At 45.4% G+C, this 17,087-nt stretch overlaps 1 protein-coding gene across 1 annotated transcript in view; it reads left to right on the top strand.

Annotated features, from left to right (window-relative positions):
• LOC111139279 (ribokinase) overlaps positions 1-17,087 on the top strand; it is an 86,584-nt gene that overhangs the window by 67,849 nt on the left and 1,648 nt on the right. The gene's annotated exons all lie outside the window — the stretch shown is intronic.

The raw sequence follows: 17,087 nt of genomic DNA, 5'->3' as shown, positions 1-17,087 counted from the left end.
ATACCAAGGCAAAAACTTAGAAAAAATTATAATTTCCTTGGCTATATCCATCTTTTTGTCTATATAACGACTGCTTCATTGTCTTAGTGGACATGCCTAAGATTCTGCCATTTCAGCCCAGCTGTTTATCTGGTGCTAAGAAAGGAACACCCCTGCCTGATGAACGGCTACGAGGTCTAGAAAAATATAGCCATTTTCAGACATGCTCTTTTCTATGTGATGATTGGTAAGGACGGACTGTGTGTGTGTGTACTGAAGCTCTCATAAGCAGAACTTGTCACATGCTGGCAGCCGAAGGGTCTGGACTAAAACCACCCATTTCAGTACTATGCAAGGGAGTCATGACCTTCAAGAAGGACGCTAAATGTCCGTCGCCGCACAGTAATCATTGCAGAGAGGACCAAAAAGAAAATTCCTCAAGCAAACCAAATCTATAGAAACCAAGAGTTCAAAGCCAGACCAGTGAACATGTCTGTGCTGGAGAGTATGTGGTAGATTTTGCCTTAGAGATTAGCCGGGTTTTGCTTTTTGTTTTTTAAGACATTATTTATTTGAGAGAGAGGGAGAGAGAGAACACCAAATGGGGGAGAGGCAGAGGGAGAAGCAGACTCCTCACTGAACAGGGAGCCCAACATGAGGCTCGATCCCAGGACCCTGAGATCATGACCTGAGCCGAAGGCAGAGCCACCCAGGTGCCCTTAGAGATTAGCTTTTACAAACACCTTCACCACAGGAATTCTTCAACAGCAAGCTCATGATGCATTTATCATTTCACGTTAAAATTTTATGGACTGTTGAGTGCACGTATCTGGGCAGGAAGTTAATTCTGTTGCCTTAGTGCTTGTTAGGAATGCAGTTTTCGCAACACAGAGCCGTTCCCACTAGACCAACGTCAACTTCACTTTTCACACAAAGTGCCAGCTAAAATCAAGAGATTAGGTATGAATCTAATTGGTTAAATGCGATTAAGTTATTGGCTGATTATGCAATAATAAGCTATTGGTTAATTATAGAGTTGGAATATGAAATGATTTTGCTCAAAAATGTGTGCCTAGAGCTGACTTTCAAAAAAAAAAAAGGGAGGTGTTTTTTGGTGGGTTGGTTTTTTGTTTTTTTTTTTAAGATTTATTTATTTATTTGAGAGAGAACTGGGGGAGGGGCAGGGGGGACAGAAGGAGAGGGAGAGAGAGACCCAAGCAGACTCTGCGCTGAGCACGGAGCCCGATGTGGGACTTCATCTCATGACCCTGAGATCATGACCTGAGCCAAAACTGGACACTTAACCAACCATGCCACCCAGCCTCCCCAAAAGGTGGTTTTTTCCTTTTAATCGAATAGCTTATAAATTGTAGAGCTGGGAAAATACTGTGCCTATTTAAAAGACAGGGATAAAAATCATCAATACTTCACTGCATGCAGTTTTATACTTGATTAATATGAAATAATAATCATTTGAAATACATTAATAAGGCAGGAAATACTGGCTCTCTCTTAATCACACAGCGTTTTAAAAGCTGACTATCTCAGCCTCATAGTTGAAATTCAAATGTAATAAACAAAGGTGGCTAATTGTTGAAGTCACAGTCATGGACATTTATGACATAATGATTTGCCCGTGTTCTCTACAGGTTTACTTAGAATAAAAATCAGTAGCTCTTACACAGTTGTGATAAGGAAGCTGGATTCTCTCCATCCATCTCGATGCTTCTGAACTGATCTGGTTAGGGTGGCCAGAAGGCTGAGGTTGGAAAGGATGTGATCTCATCCTTATGATGTCAGTATGCGCTGATAAGAGAAAATAGAGATATTCAGATCTGAGCTGTGACATGGGACTCTTGTGGAAGCATCATCCTATCTCATGGTATGCTCGTCAGACTCACTGGTGTCTGCCTAGGGGAGAATCTTTACACTTTCCTACCTTGGGAAGATAGGCCAGGCTCCACCAGTTCTAATCTCCTTGGAAAGTCCTCACTCGGGACGTGAGGCTTGCCAAGGGCCCACTGGGGGCCATGGAGACCTGACTGAGGCTCAGGAGAGGAACTGGCTGGGAGAGGTAGGGCTTTTGGCTCAGCAGAAAACAACCAGGGACTGCCAACACCTGTCTAGTGTGACTTGCAGTTTGGAGATTGGTTAGGACATTTTTTTTTTAAAGATATATTTATTTATTTTAGAGAAAGAGGGTGGGGGGAGGGGCAGAGGGAGAAGGAAAGAGAAACTCAAGCCAACCCCGCGCCGACAGTGGAGCCTGACACAGGGCCTGATCTCATGACCCTGAGATGATGACCTGAGCTGAAATCAAGAGTCATACACTTTACTGTGTCATGCAGGCGCCCCGGGTCAGGCTTCCTGGCGCACCAGCAGATCCTAACTAGGCCACCCCTGGCGTGTTCTCAGGGACACAAGGCTGTACTTCAGGGTTTCTCAACCTGTCTGTGGTAATCACCGCCCACCCCAACTGAGCCTTTTAAGATTTATTTTTTCCTATTTGTCATTTTCCCCCATGAAATTTTAGTACCACAGACACTCTCTCTTTCTAGGTAGAGAGAGACATTTACCTACTGTCCCTCCAGAGAGCCACAAATCATTGTAATATCTAAAAAAAATGTTTCATTACACCCCCCTCCCCACCACACAAGCCTGAACTTTCACCCCATTGGGGAGGGGCCGCCCCAGTTAAGAATGCGGGGCCTGGATGGAATGAAGGGTCAGGCAGGGTCAGGCAGGGCCTCTCTCTCTCTCTGCTCACACTCGGAGTGTGTGGTGAGGTCAGTCCCGTAGGGAGGACGGATCAGGTGGCCCAGTGGCCATCACTAACCAGGATGGGCCCCAACTTCAGATGCCAGCACGGCTAGAGGAGTGTCCTCCAAAATCACACTGTCCCTGCGCCATCTGTTCAGCCTGCCTGCCGTCCTCCAGGCTCTGCCACCACGTCCTCCTCCCGGGCAGCAGTCCTCTGCCCAGTGGCTGGCTTGCTGTGATGGAAAGCAGAGTCTTCCATCATAAGCCGCAGTGCTGGCGGAGGGGCCCCGCTCACTGTCCTCCAGCCGCTCCCCGCTGTAGGCTCCCCCAGCAGCCTCACGCGTTGCTCTCCCTGTGTTCCTTCACCCCAGGTGAAAGCAGAACATTTGCCAGGTCTCCCCAGTCTTACGCTGACTAGAAGTACCTTTACACTCTTCCCTTTACATGTCCTTCATTTCCTCTTACAGCCTCCCTGAAGGTCTCCTAAAACATCTCCCCGCCCCCACAGAGGAGCAGATATCCCAGACCCCAGCACCTACAGGCGGCCACTACTAGAACTCTCGGGACCCTGGCCTCCCTCATGATTAAGAGCCGCAGGACACTGGCTGCTGTTTCTTCCTGGCTGTGAGAGCGACCTGCAGCGTAAGGCTGGTCACAGCATACACTCCTTCCCCTAGGAGCCTTGGGTCATGCCCTAGGATCACGGCTCTCTTTGTCCCTTGGAACCCTTGTCTGGTCATGGGCTTTCATTTCGAAGGGATCCCCTTAACAAACAAAGGGGTCCTCTGAGATGATGCCACCTACTCCCCCCCCCCCACCCCACCACCACCTTGTGGAGCACCCGCTCTGCCAGGCACGGGGCGAGGCCTTTCCTATACATTCTCTCATTCAGCATTTACAGTAGCCCTACGAGGGAGGGTCCCATTTGACAGACAGTCACAGAGAAAGTTGAGGAACTTCCCAGGGTGCTGAGATCAGGACATAAACTCGGGTCCATTTGATTCCAGATCATTGACTGCATTGTCCCAGCTGAGAAAACATGTTCCCAGTTGAGAAAACCATTTTCCTCAGCTATGCCCAGCGGGGCTCCCCTGTAGGTATAAAAATGCTGAATTAGCCATTCGTAGAAGATGACGCATGGCTAATAAAAAGGCAGGACTTAAAACCGCGTTTGTTTGTTCCCTCTGTCCTGCTTCCCCAAGGGTCACAACACAACACGAGGGCTCTCGCCAGTCCGTGATGAGCCTTTGAAGGATAAGGAGTGACTTGTATTTCCCCAGGCCTGCCAGAGGTTCCTGCCTCAGCCCTCTGCAGACAGGAGCGAGGCAGGAGCCCATTCTCAGAACATGGAAGCAGGAGCAGAGCAGGACTGGCCCCCACGCTAGCCCGAGGGTGAGCCATTTCAGTGGGGGCGGAGGAGGCAGGGATCCTGGCAGGCAGGCCTTGTTCTCTCTTTCCTGAACCCCTTGCGGTAGTTCTTTCTTGAGAAGAAATGGTGCATTGATTTGGGATTTAGTCATGTTTCTTCCCATCTGCCTTTTCCCTGGCCTCTAAAACCACAAGCCTGGCTGTGGAATTCGGGTCCACAGTGTGGGCTTTGAATAGCTTTGTGTAGGGAGAGGTTCTGAAAAGAAAGGAAAGTGGTATCTGCTTGTCAGATGGAATGTGTTAAGCCATTGAGGAAGAATGCGAGGGTTTTAGCTCTGAGGGTCCGTCAGCAGTTCGGGTGACGAGTCATTCAGCGTGGGGACGGATTCCTGAGAAATGAAGCCTCATGGTGACATCATTCTTGCAAGATCGTCTGGGATCTGTGGTAGCCGCCTGCAAGTTCTTACCTTGGGGATTTTCATCACACGGGTTTTTTCCCAACCACACTTAATACCCATCCTGCCTTCTAACTCATCCACTTTTCTGCCGGCTAGAATTTTCACGGGTCTGTCTCACTGTCATGCCTGCTCCAGGGGCATTCTTGGGACAGTGTGTGCCCCTCTCCGGATCACTCAGCACCCGTCCTCCTGACAATCCTCCCGTCAGTCAGCACGCCTTTCGGCGGTGAGCCCGGCGCCGTGCTAGTCTGAGGGGATGAGGGCCAAGGAGGAGGGCAGGAGCGTGTGGGAGGGCACCCACCCAGACTCAGGGGATCAGGGAAGACACCGTGCTTTGAAGGTGGTGCCAGTCAGTAAATACGTGATGACTAAGTTAATAGCTCAGTGGAGTCTTGGAAGATGGGTGGGAGTTAGTCTAGGGAAGAGTCCAAGTGAGATATTTCCGTGAATGAAGACCCAAGTTTCCGTAGGTGAATAGGAAAAGGTAAGAGATGAAACTGGGCATGTGTCCTAGGGAGCCTCGTGGACCATGCTGAAGAGCCAAAATTGTATCCTGAGGAAGATGAGAAACGTTCAAAGGGCTTGGGCATGGAAGGTGAGGTGGCCAGATTTACAGCAGTCTGGGCTGTCAGGGAGACTAGTCAGGGGCTTAATGCCATCCTCTGGAGGTGATGTGAGCATGAAGCAGGGTGATGCGAGGAGGGGTGGAGGTGAGAGGACAGAGTTGAGAAATACCCAGGATATAAACTTGGCAACTGGTGACTCATTAGTTCTGTGGGAGGGCGATATCCAGAAGACCCCCAGACTCTTGGTGTGGGAAAGATAAGGGGCTGCGTGCTCAGGCCGAGGTGCGAGCTCAGTTGGGGCATGCCGAGTTAGGGGAGGCTGCTGGGGGACATGAGCCTGGTCGAGCAGACTCCCGAGTAGCTGGATACACGAATCCGAAGACAGAGGACAGTGCGCACTGAAGATGCTGTGGGCTCATCGTGTTCACAGCAGCTGAAGGTAGAACTACACAACAGCAGAGGCCCCCTGGAAATTATGGGGAAGGAGGAGGACAGTGGGCCAAGGACAGAAGCCAAGGGAGTGCCAATATTGTTAGTGCAGGAGAAGAAAAGGGCCCTATGGTAGAGACAAAGGAGAGTCAGAGACACGGGACCCCGGAGAGTCCCTTGCTGCTCTGTGTTTCTCCCTCTCCCGAACCTTCCACTGCAGCCCCCCTGGCTGTCCTCATCCTCATAAGTAAGCTCCTTCACAACCTTAACTCTCCAGAGAGCCTTCACAGGTCAGAGCTGCTCCTACCCCAAAGCCCATTCGCTGCAGCCTCCAGCCATCCCCGTCTCCCTCCTGTAGAGATGTCCTGCATCTTCGAGGCTCGTGCAATTCACTTACAATGTCTGACCGTTCTGTTGAGCGACATCCCCATTTTCCTCTCCACCCCGCTGCTGCCATCCTGTCAGATAACTTCAGTGCTACGAGGGTGAACCATCAACGAGTCTCATAGTTCCCAGATGCCCTCACTTCACCTCAGCCCCTCCCCTCCAGCCTCCCACTCCCAGGAGACTCCCAGGAATGGTTAATGCCTGCCGGGCTTCCATTATATGGGCCGACACCCCACATCCTGCTCTCTGGGCACGACCAGCTCTCTCACCTCTTACCTCACTCCTGTCACTGTCCTGACCTGTTGACTCCCTCCTGACCTCCCCTCCTTCCTTAACCAGGTTAGACTCTCTGGCTGTTCATTGGAGGTGGTGCTTCCTGAAACCTTAGCTTTCTTCACACTCCCACTCTCCCCCACACCTGACGAGGGCAACGCAAGGTCACCGTCTCTTCTCTGCTCCTGCCCCAAGCACACCGAGGAAGTTGGGACCCCGTACAGAGAGACAGCATTAGACATTCACCGTCTCTACTTTGTCATCCTCGTCCTTCTTCAGAGCTACAGAAAACCTAAGCCTTCCCATGGGGAAGTAGGAAAAGCCAAGCCGTGGCCAAAAGCCCGCTCTCTGTCTCCCAAAATAGCTTCTCCACCTGCTCTGTTGCTGAATTTCCACACAGATGACCTTGGTACAACTCCTGACTGCCCTTTGCCACCTTTATTCTTCCCTTGGGCCAGTGACTTAACCTCCTCGAATCCTCGTTTCCTCAGCTTTAAAATCAGGACCCTATGGTGGTGTTGCCAACCTCTGGGGCATTTTGTGCCAATTAGAAGAAGGTGCCCCTTTGGCCAAGCACACAGCGTGATGAGCTGGGCACGGCCTGCGGACCACAGTCCCCCGCCCCTCACCTGGGCACCCTGGTGCAGTGCCACCTTGAATCACCGTACACGGGGCCCCAACCACACCCACCTCTCCACCGGGCCTTCGGAAATATAGGCCATCCCAGGCACAGCACCGAGCCAAGAGCCTCACTGCACAGAACCTCAGACAAAAGAGTTAACGTAGCCCACTTGGACTTGGACTAATGTGTGGGCATGCTCTGCCGGGATGGTGCCAGCGGCCATCTTGGGGCACTGGCTGCCAGCTCCATGAGGTTTATCAGTGGGCGCCCATTTCTCGTCAAGAGAGCGGAGCCCTGAGAGACCGGAAGTGAGCTGGTAAGTGAGGGAGCAGACCCATGGTCATAGTCAAGGGCTCTGGGCGGGCAAGGGGCAGTGAGAGGGCGTAGGGAGTGGGAGAGTTGGACAGAGAAGTGGTCAGAAGGGAAGGAGAACAGAAATGAGTAACAACCTCCCAAGGGCAACGTTGCCTCAGGCACTCGACCAGAGGTTGCCCATCCCAACCCCACACCCCAGCTCTAGGGTGCTGCCCTCGGGAGCTCCCACCTCTCAGACGCTCCCCTAGGGGCCCCCTCACTAGCTGCCCATGAATGTCACGCTCCCTACCCCACCAGCCCCACAGAGTACTGGGCCCCTCCACCTGTCCACCCCCCTGGAGGGCTCAGGTAGGCCGTAGGGCATGTTTTGCTGTCCTTTCACTCCACTGCTAGTCCATCTGCCTCCATGGATGCCGCAGACCAGAATTTCTCCGAACCCAGGAGTGTGAAGGCCCCGTCCACCCTGTAAGAGTGGCTCTTCCTTAAGAGGAAATCACTGTGCAAAGGCAGCGAATAGTAGCCACCTGGGTATTTTTATGGAAGAAAGATGAATTATGCCATCACCCCTTCTGGCACAGAAATAATTTTCAGTAAAAGGTTAAAACCATCATGTTGTATCAATGAGAACTGTTCCATTATTCCAAGAATGATTGATTGGAAAGTACTTCCCTTACAGGAAAGTCAAAGTGATACAATGCAGCTTCCACTTTTAAAGCACTTTCCATTAAAAAAAAAATCATACCAATGTATAAAAATAGTTATACTGAAGATGTGAATCAACAGCTGAGGAATTTATTGGCACTTGAAAGCCCTGGGATATAAATAGATTCAACAATGAGAATGAATCTCAAGTAACTCTGGGCTGTGGCAACCTAACCTCCATTTTCACAGACACAAAAGAAAGTCACGTGTAGTTCAGCGAATCCTCACTGGCCACCTTGGAAATGAACACAGTGGAACGAGGTCCAACAGGGCAGGTCAACTCAAAGCACTGGGGTAGGCAATGGGAGAGACAGAGGGGACAGAGACAGGGCCTCCAAGAGTTTTCAGATTGTCCCAGACTGTTGGCCTGTACACGACACAGCCGCCAGTACCGTGTCTTGAGGGAAGGGCAGAGGAATAGGAGATAGACGGGAGAGAGCTTCTTCTTAACTTGGTGATTTCCTTCCTTCTGCCCTCGCTATGCTTCCCACAAACGGTCACTCTGTGGTGTAATGTCAACAGAATGTGGAAATCAGCTGGGTCTCGGTGCAGACTGCCACTTGCCAGCCATATGACCCCGGACGAATTATTTCATGTCTCTAGGATTTGGCCCCGCAAGTGTTGCAGGGGGCGAGGGCCTGTGGTTGTAAAGATGAAATGTCTCGTGTGTGTATGTGAGCACCGAGCTTTGCAGCTCCTTGATGCGGAACACACAATAAACGTTCACTCCCTTCCTTGGGCTGCCAGTCCTCTGTGAAGGTTAAGGAGTACTTAATTTTCCACCCCTTTCATGCTTAAATTTCAAAGAGCTTTTCCATCATGGGATATAATGTGATTTTCAAGGTAGCTTTTGCTGGTCTTCGTGGTTTGGAGTCGATGACCCCGGTCCTCCAAGGGCTTCCCTACTTTGCTGTGTTTGGGGACTCAGAGGCCCAATAGGTGCTCCCTTTGCAAAGAAGAACAAGCAACACCCACCCCACCTGGGACCAGGGCAGCTGAGAAGTGGCCCCATTGGCAATCATTAATGGAGCATATATTATATATGATCACATATTACAGAAGGGTTGTGTAACTCTGAGGAATCAAGGAAAGAACTAGACAAGTTTTCTGATCTCCCATAAGACTTCCACATATGGTGTCATCTCAGTGGAGGCTCTTGGATCTTGGTTGAAAACAGTCCAGTTGTGATCCCAGGTCGGGACCCTGGGTGCCGTCACCACAGGGCTGCCGCTACCATCTCAGACCTCAGTTGCTCTGCAGTCACTGTCACGGCCAGAAAGTTCCTCCCAGTCCCCTTGATTTTCAGGTGGATGTCACTGCCCAGTCCTTCATTGCAAGGGAAACTTCCTGGATGAGATGACGAGATGGGGGTTCTCCATGCAGGAAGGAGCACCTCTCAATTCGGTTCACCCTGACTTGGAGTCGATGTCCACTTAATTGAATTAAGAGAAAGGAAAATTACTCGAGGCTAAAATTGGCCCATTTGTAAATTCACAAAGAGTGACTGATGAGATTTTACTAAAGAAGTTTTAAAAATCAACTTTGATTAAAAACTTTAAAATGTCTGCTTACCTAGGTAAAACTGACAAGTCATTGTAGGCCTATATACCCCATGAGTTTCTCCAGTGATTAGCATTTTGTCACATTTGTTTTACTGCTGCCTCTCAAAGTACACAAATGTACTTTTTTTGGATAAGTCATTTGAGAGTAAGTTGCAGATATCATGACTCCACACCTCTTATGACTTCGGGAGAGACCTCCTGAGAATAAGGACATAACAAAACTACAATATAATGATCAGGGACGCCTGAGTGGCTCAGGTGGTTAAGCGGCTGCCTTCGGCTCAGGTCATGATCCCAGCGTCCTAGGATCGAGTCCCACATCAGGCTCTCTGCTTGGCAGGGAGCCTGCTTCTCCCTCTGCCTCTGCCTGCCACTCTGTCTGCCTGTGCTTGCTCTCTCTCCCTCTCTCTCTGACAAATAAATAAATTTAAAAAGTCTTTAAAAAAAAAAAACTACAATGATCAAATTCAAGAAGCTTAACACTGAAATAATCTTATATGCATAGTCCAATAATGTCTCAAAAGTGCTTTTTATAATCTTTTTGGTCCAGGAGGCAATCCAAGAGTTTGTATGGCATTTAATTGTCAGGCTCTTTTAGGCTCCTTTAATAGGAAACAGGTCCTCAACCTTGTCTTTCACGATATTGATATTTTTTTGAAAAGCAGAAGTCCATTGAAAAGCACAAGTTCATTGTTTCGTAGCATTTTTCTCCATTTAGGTTTGTCCAGTGCTTCCCTGTGATCTGAGTTAGGTGATGCATTTTAGGCAGGAATACTACACAAGTGACATTATGTCCTTGTCAAGGCCCAACATCAGGGAACATGCGATGGCAGTTTGTCTCATGATTGGTTTGTTGCTCACTTGGTCAAGGTGGTGTCCCCCAGGTTTCTCTGCTAGACCTTTATTGGTTATGAATAGGCCATCTGTATGGAGATACTTTCAAACTTGTAAATATCATATCCTCATCAAACCTTTATCCAGCAGCTTTAAAAGCATCCATTGATGATTCTTGCCTGAATCAATTATTAGTATGACGGTTGCAAAGTGGTGATTTTTCAAACTTCCTGTATTTATTAATTGGTGTTCTACTTTAAGGAAGAGTTTTTCCCTTCTATGTTATTTATTTTTTCATTTATCTACTTAAAATCAGTATAGACTTGTGAATTCAGTTTTTTTTTTAAAAGATTCATTTATTTATTCAGGGTTGGAGGGGGGGAGGGTGAGGGAGTCCCAAGCAGACTCCACACTGGGCACAGAGCCTGACTCAGAGGTCGATCTCACAACCCCAAGATCATGACCTGAACCAAAACCAAGAGTCAGATCGTTAGCTGACTGTGCCACACAGGCACCCCAGACTCATGGATTCTTTTTTTTTTTTTTTAAGATTTTATTTATTTATTTATTTGACAGAGATCACAAGTAGGCAGAGAGGCAGGCAGAGAGAGAGAGGGAAGCAGGATCCCCACCAAGCAGAGAGCCCAATGCGGTGCTCAATCCCAGGACCCTGGGATCATGACCCAAGCCAAAGGCAGAGGATTTAACCCACTGAGCCAATTTTCAAGTGATTGTTAACAATTTATCTCTTATCCATCCCTTCTATAAATTACCTCTGCATTTGTGGATGGGTCAACCACAGCGCACGGAGATTTCTTTTTTTACGTGGACTTGAACATTTAACCTGCACCCCACTATTTACAAAGGCAGACAGGAAATAAAAAACTGAACTTTTTATGGGGATTTTTGGTTGACACATAGGTTATCAAAGCAATTTTAAGTAGCTGTGGCAAAACTGATACACTGAGAAGACACAAGGGAACAGGCCCTTCTAAAGAAAGGAAGGAGGGCGCCTGGGTGGCTAAGTGGGTTGAGCCACTGCCTTCGGCTCCTGTCATGATCCCAGGGTCCTGGGATTGAGTCCCGCGTCAGGCTCTCTGCTCAGCAGGGAGCCTGCTTCCCTCTCTCTCTCTGCCTGCCTCTCTGCCTATTTGTGGTCTCTCTCTGTCAAATAAATACAATCTTTAAAAAAAATAAAGAAAGGAAGGAAAGGGGTTTTGCAGGAAGACATGAGAAAAGAGTGGCATGATCATACTTTATGACTGGACACAGAAAGGGGGGCGTGGCAGGACAAAGTCGGGTGGGCGAAGGGCAAGGCGATGGAGTGAATAGGGGAGTGAGGTGGAAAGGTTAAGTTAAAGTAGCAACATGAGTTCTGTGAGTTGAATTTGGCTCAGAAAACTGCGAAGCAAGGAATGACAAATTCACAAAATCCCTATGAGATAGTAATTGTTTCATTATTTGTGAGAAAACTAAGTCACAGAGAAATTACATTAGTTTTCCCAATGTCACAGAGCTCGTAATTGGCAAAGCCAAGATTCAAATACTGATCTGACTTCAAAGCCACACCGCTAGAAGAGAAACATCTACAGGAGAACAGAGGTGGAATTAGGGCTCACGATGTAAGGCCTGATAGGTTCCTATATGCCAATCATAACACTTAATTAACCTGGCCCACAGTAAGTCTTAAAAATTATCCCAACCATGCACTTTAATCAGCAATAAACCAAGGGCACTTAGATTTTGCCGAAGTTTTCAAAACTTACATTACACTCCTACGTGACTCAATGTCCCCCATCCTCCAACCCTGTCTATATAAAAATCAGCTTTATTGAAATATCATTTTCAGGGGCGCCTGGGTGGCTCAGTGGGTTAAGCCGCTGCCTTCGGCTCAGGTCATGATCTCGGGGTCCTGGGATCGAGTCCCGCATCGGGTTCTCTGCTCAGCAGGGAGCCTGCTTCCCTCTCTGTCTCTGCCTGCCTCTCTGCCTCCTTGTGATCTCTGCCTTTCAAATAAATAAATAAATAAAATCTTTAAAAAAAAAAAGAAATATCATTTTCACACATAAGATTTCACCCATTTTAAGTGTATGATTCAATGAGTTTTGACAAATGCAGAGTCATTTACCCACCAATCATAATTACAGAACTTTCTATCACTCCAGAAATTTCCCTGTGCAGCCCCTGTAGAGTTGATATTCTCCAGCACCTGGCCTGCTTTTTGTTGATATACATATGCCTTTTCTAGAATTTCATATAAATGAAACCATGCAAGATAGTATGTAGTCTTTTGTGTCTGGCTTCTTTCACTTAAGATAATGCTTTTGAGACCCATCCATGTTGTATAAGCAATTTGTTCCTTTCTGTTGCTAAGTAGTGTTCCCCTCTGTGGATGTACCACAGTCATCTGTTCAAGGACATCTGGATCATTTCCAACCTGGAGCAGTTTTAAAGCTCCTATAAACATTCACATGCAAATCTTTATGTGCATATGTTTCCATTCCTCTATATAAATACCTAAAAAGGGAAATGCTAGGCTATATGATAAGTGTTTGCTGAATGATGGAAGAAACTGCCAAAAACTATTTTCCAAAGTGTCTGTATCATTTTGCATTCCCACAACAGATAAGAATTCCAGCTGTTCCACTGGAACAAAAGTCAGTATTTTCAGTCTTTTTAATTTAGCCTCTCTAATGGGTATGTAGTATTATCTCATTGTGTTTTTAGTCTGCACTTCCCTAATGTTTAATGATGTTGAGCATCTTTTTATATACTTATTTGCCATCATCTATCTTCTTTGATGAAGTCTCTGTTCAAATCTTTTGCCAATTTTTATTGGGGTTTGTTGTTTTTTTTTAAGATTTTATTTATTTATTTGACAGAGAGAGAGAGATCACAAGCAGGCAGAGAGGCAGGCAGAGAGAGAGAGAGGGGGAAGCAGGCTCCCCGCTGAGCAGAGAGCCAGATGCGGGCCTCGATCCCAGGACCCTGAGATCATGACCTGAGCTGAGGGCAGAGGCTTTAACCCACTGAGCCACCCAGGCGCCCTTTATTGGGGTTTTTGTCTTGGGGTTTGCACTATTGAAATATAAGAAGGTTTTATCAGATATATGGGTTTAAGATTTTATTTATTTGAGACAGAGAGGGAGAGAAAACAAGCAGGGGGTGGGCAGAGGAAGAAGGCGAGGGACAAGCACACTCCCTGCTGAGCATGCAGCATGGATACAGGGCTCAGTCCCAGAACCCTGAGATCATGACCTGAACCAAAATCAGATGCTTAACCAACTGAGCCACCCAGGCACCCCATGAGAGATGTGTTTTACAAATATCTTCTCCCAGTTCATGGCTTGTCTTTTGGTATTCTTTTAAAGTTTTAAATCTTGATAAAGTCAAATTTATCAGTTAAGTGTTTTATGCTTCTGATATCTTAAGAAATCTGCCTAACACAGGGTTACAGATATTTTCTCCTCAATTTTCGTCTAGATGCTTTGTTGTTTTAACCCTTATATTTGGGTCTCTGGGCCACTTGGAGTTAATGTTTGTGTATGGTCTGAAGTTGCATGTTTTTCCATGTGGATATCCATTTCTTCCAGCATCATTTGTTGAAAACGCTATCCTTCCCTCCACTGAATTACCTTGTTAAAAATAAGTTGCTGGGGTATTTACAGACTCTCTTACTGTTCAAGTGATCTAAGTGTCTATCTTTACATCAACATCTCCACTGTCTGATTACTATATCTTATGGTAAGTCTTGAAATCAATTTACATCTTCCAACTTTGTTCTTTTTCAAAATTGTTTTATCTACTCTAGGTCCTTTGTATTTCCATATAAATTTTAGAAATCAGTTTACCGATTTCTAAAAATTTCTAACTTGGGATTTTTTATTGGAATTACACTGAATCTTTGCATCAGTTTAAGAAGAATTGACATATTAACAATATTGAGTTTTCCAATTCATGAACATGGTTTATCTCACCATTTATTTGTTTTCATTAATCGCTTTTACTTTCCATAGTAAGAGTTATAAATTTTGCACATATTCATTCAGATTGCACAGATTCATTTAACCCTAAATAATTCATATTTTTGATGTTACTTAGTGGTGTGTTTTGATAATTTAAATTTTTTACTGTTCATTGCTGCTATATACAAATAGTTGATTTTTTTATATTGACCTTGTGTCCTATGACCTTGCTGAATCTACTATTTCTAGTAGCTTTTTTGCTGAATTTCTCAGGATTTTTATACCATCTGCTAAGAAAGAGTTTTACTTCTTCCTTTCAAATCTGTTGACTTTTCTTTCTTTTCTTACCTTATTGCACTGAACAGCAATCCAGTATGATGCCAAATAGAATGAGTATAGACATCCTTGATTTGTTTCCAGTATGAAGGGAAAATCATTCAATCTTTCTCATTAAGTATGATGATAACTGTGGATTTTTCATAAATGCCCTTTATCAAGAAGATCAATTTATACCTTCTATTTCAAATTTGTTGAGTTTTTATTATAAATGGATGTAGAATTTTTTCAAATGCTTTTTCTGCTTCGAAAATTATCATAAGGCTTTAAATTCAGTGAACTACACTGATATTTTAATGTTAATTAGTTTTAAATGTAATTAGTTTTAATGTTAAATTAATCTTGCATTCCTGGGATAAACCCTATTGGTCATGAGATGCATGCACTCATACATACACACATACACAGAGTTTACTAAACTTTTTTAAGGTTTTTGCATCTAAGCTTATGAGAAACATTGATCTGTTTTGTCTTTTTGTTTCTTGAATTTCTTTGTTGGGACCTTTGCAGTCTCGACAAACACAGTGTATAGCACTAAGAATGAAAGGAAATCAGGTTGTGAAAATCACTGTTGCCTAAATAATGCTTCCAACACACACAGTTTCACCAAACACTGTGTTTCCCTGGCTTTGGCTATAATGGGAAGCAATTTAAATTATTTCAAGTCTTTTCAGATATACGTACAATGTGTTTTAAACTTTGCTAAAGATCTTGTCTGCAGCTAAAGAGCCCACTAGACGACAGGATTATATAAAACTGATTTCTGGCAGTGATGCTAGAATGTTTCCCCGCAGCCCTGTGCCTTTGTGCTGGTTAGGCTACAAGTTAAATGTGAGAAAGGTACAGAAATATGACTTACCTATTCATAAAATATTTTTATTCTCCTAAGGTTTTTTTGGAAAACTATAAGCTTATAATAAGCTTAAGCAATAATTTAAAAGATACATAAAAGAGAAAATACTGCCCCCCTTTCTTGTAAATAAGAAAACCAAATATTAACACTGTTGCTTTGCTCTGCTGTAAACTAATGGAGGGCAAGAGCCGTGTCTCTCTCCATTGTTTCCACCAGGAAAGAGTAATATAAACAATTGCAAAGCATCTAGATGGTGCCTGACACATTCTGGGCCCTCGGAAAACATTTATAGGAGGAAGGAAAGTGTTGAATTCACACCTGTGTTACTATGACTCCTTGGCAAGTTTAATACTGACTGCTTTATCTGTGTAAACAAGGGGAAATGTCATTCTCCTTAAAGCCATTCATTGTCTCATGAGCTCACTCTGTTCCTTCCTCCTCCTGTGTCTTTGTTCCTTGAGGCCTCCTTTCTCTATAAATCTGTCTCATCTGGAAGAACTCCCTTCTTCAAGGAGGCTGTCTTCAAACTCTTTCTTAGGATCCAATAACATTTACAAACTCTGACACACTACTTAGCGTTTAATCCACAATGTCTTCTCACCCTTTACTAGCACCCGTCACTGTCCTGGCCATAGAGCTCATTGAATACTTCCGTTGCAACTGGAACAATCTTGCAGGCCAAGGCTCTTCGTGAAGGCCGAAGGAGAGCCTCAAGATTTGTTATGAAAACCCCTGGTGTAAGGAACAACAAACTGGGAAAAACTGGAAAATGACCCTGAAAGCTATTAAATACCAGAATGATTTTTGTTCGGTGAACACATGACTAGGTATTACCCTGCCTGAGGCGGAAGTCAACAGACTTTGGGATTTTCTATTTCTATGGGTCCGTATATGTACTTTACCAACTCAGACCTTTGGAGCTTCAGAGAAAAGGGAGAGAGACTGTTTTGTCCCTATAGTTAGTTTGAAAATAATATCTGAATAGCTCTCACCACGTACTGCATCCACTAATTCTAGGACAAAAGCAGGAAATATACAAGATGAACCTGGAGCATTTTATAGTATCAGAAAGCAAAGCACTCAAAAAACAAAGCAATGGGATTATGTCAAAGGGACACAGGAGCCAACTGAAAGAGCTCCCTATGGCCAAAGCTGGAACAATCTGAGCAATAAAATAATTATAGTACTGGGTTATAGCCCAAAATACAAAATATTTTTTAAAGACCCGTGAGTTCATTCAGATATAATTAGGTGACTGAATAAATGCAGACGAGGGGGAGACAAATTTCCCATAGAGAATTCCAAATAATACTCTGCCTTATCCCTTAAGCGTGGACTACACTTCGTGACTTGCTTCCAAAAAGTACAGTATGAAGAGAGGGAGGAAAGTAACTTTACAGTGGAGAAACCTGGCAAAGACTGCCTTAGCCAAGTAATCGAGATTAACATTCTCAGTGGCAAGTCCTCTTGACAGTATGTACCCTTGATAAATGTGATGAGAGAATGACACATCACGTCTGTGGTCTTCCTCCCAAAAACCCTAACCACAGCCTAACTATGAGGAAAACAGATTCCAACTGAGGCACATTCTGCAGAATATCTGACCAATCCTCAAAACAATCAAGGTCAGGTCACCTGAGTGGCTCAGTCATTAAGCATCTACCTTCGGCTCAGTCAT

This window comes from Enhydra lutris, unplaced genomic scaffold, assembly GCF_002288905.1.
Source record: "Enhydra lutris kenyoni isolate GAN:26980312 unplaced genomic scaffold, ASM228890v2 scaffoldscaffold98, whole genome shotgun sequence".
NCBI lineage: Eukaryota > Metazoa > Chordata > Mammalia > Carnivora > Mustelidae > Enhydra > Enhydra lutris.
The sequence above is the reverse complement of the archived record's forward strand: the minus strand, read 5'-3'. Positions and strand labels throughout refer to the sequence as shown.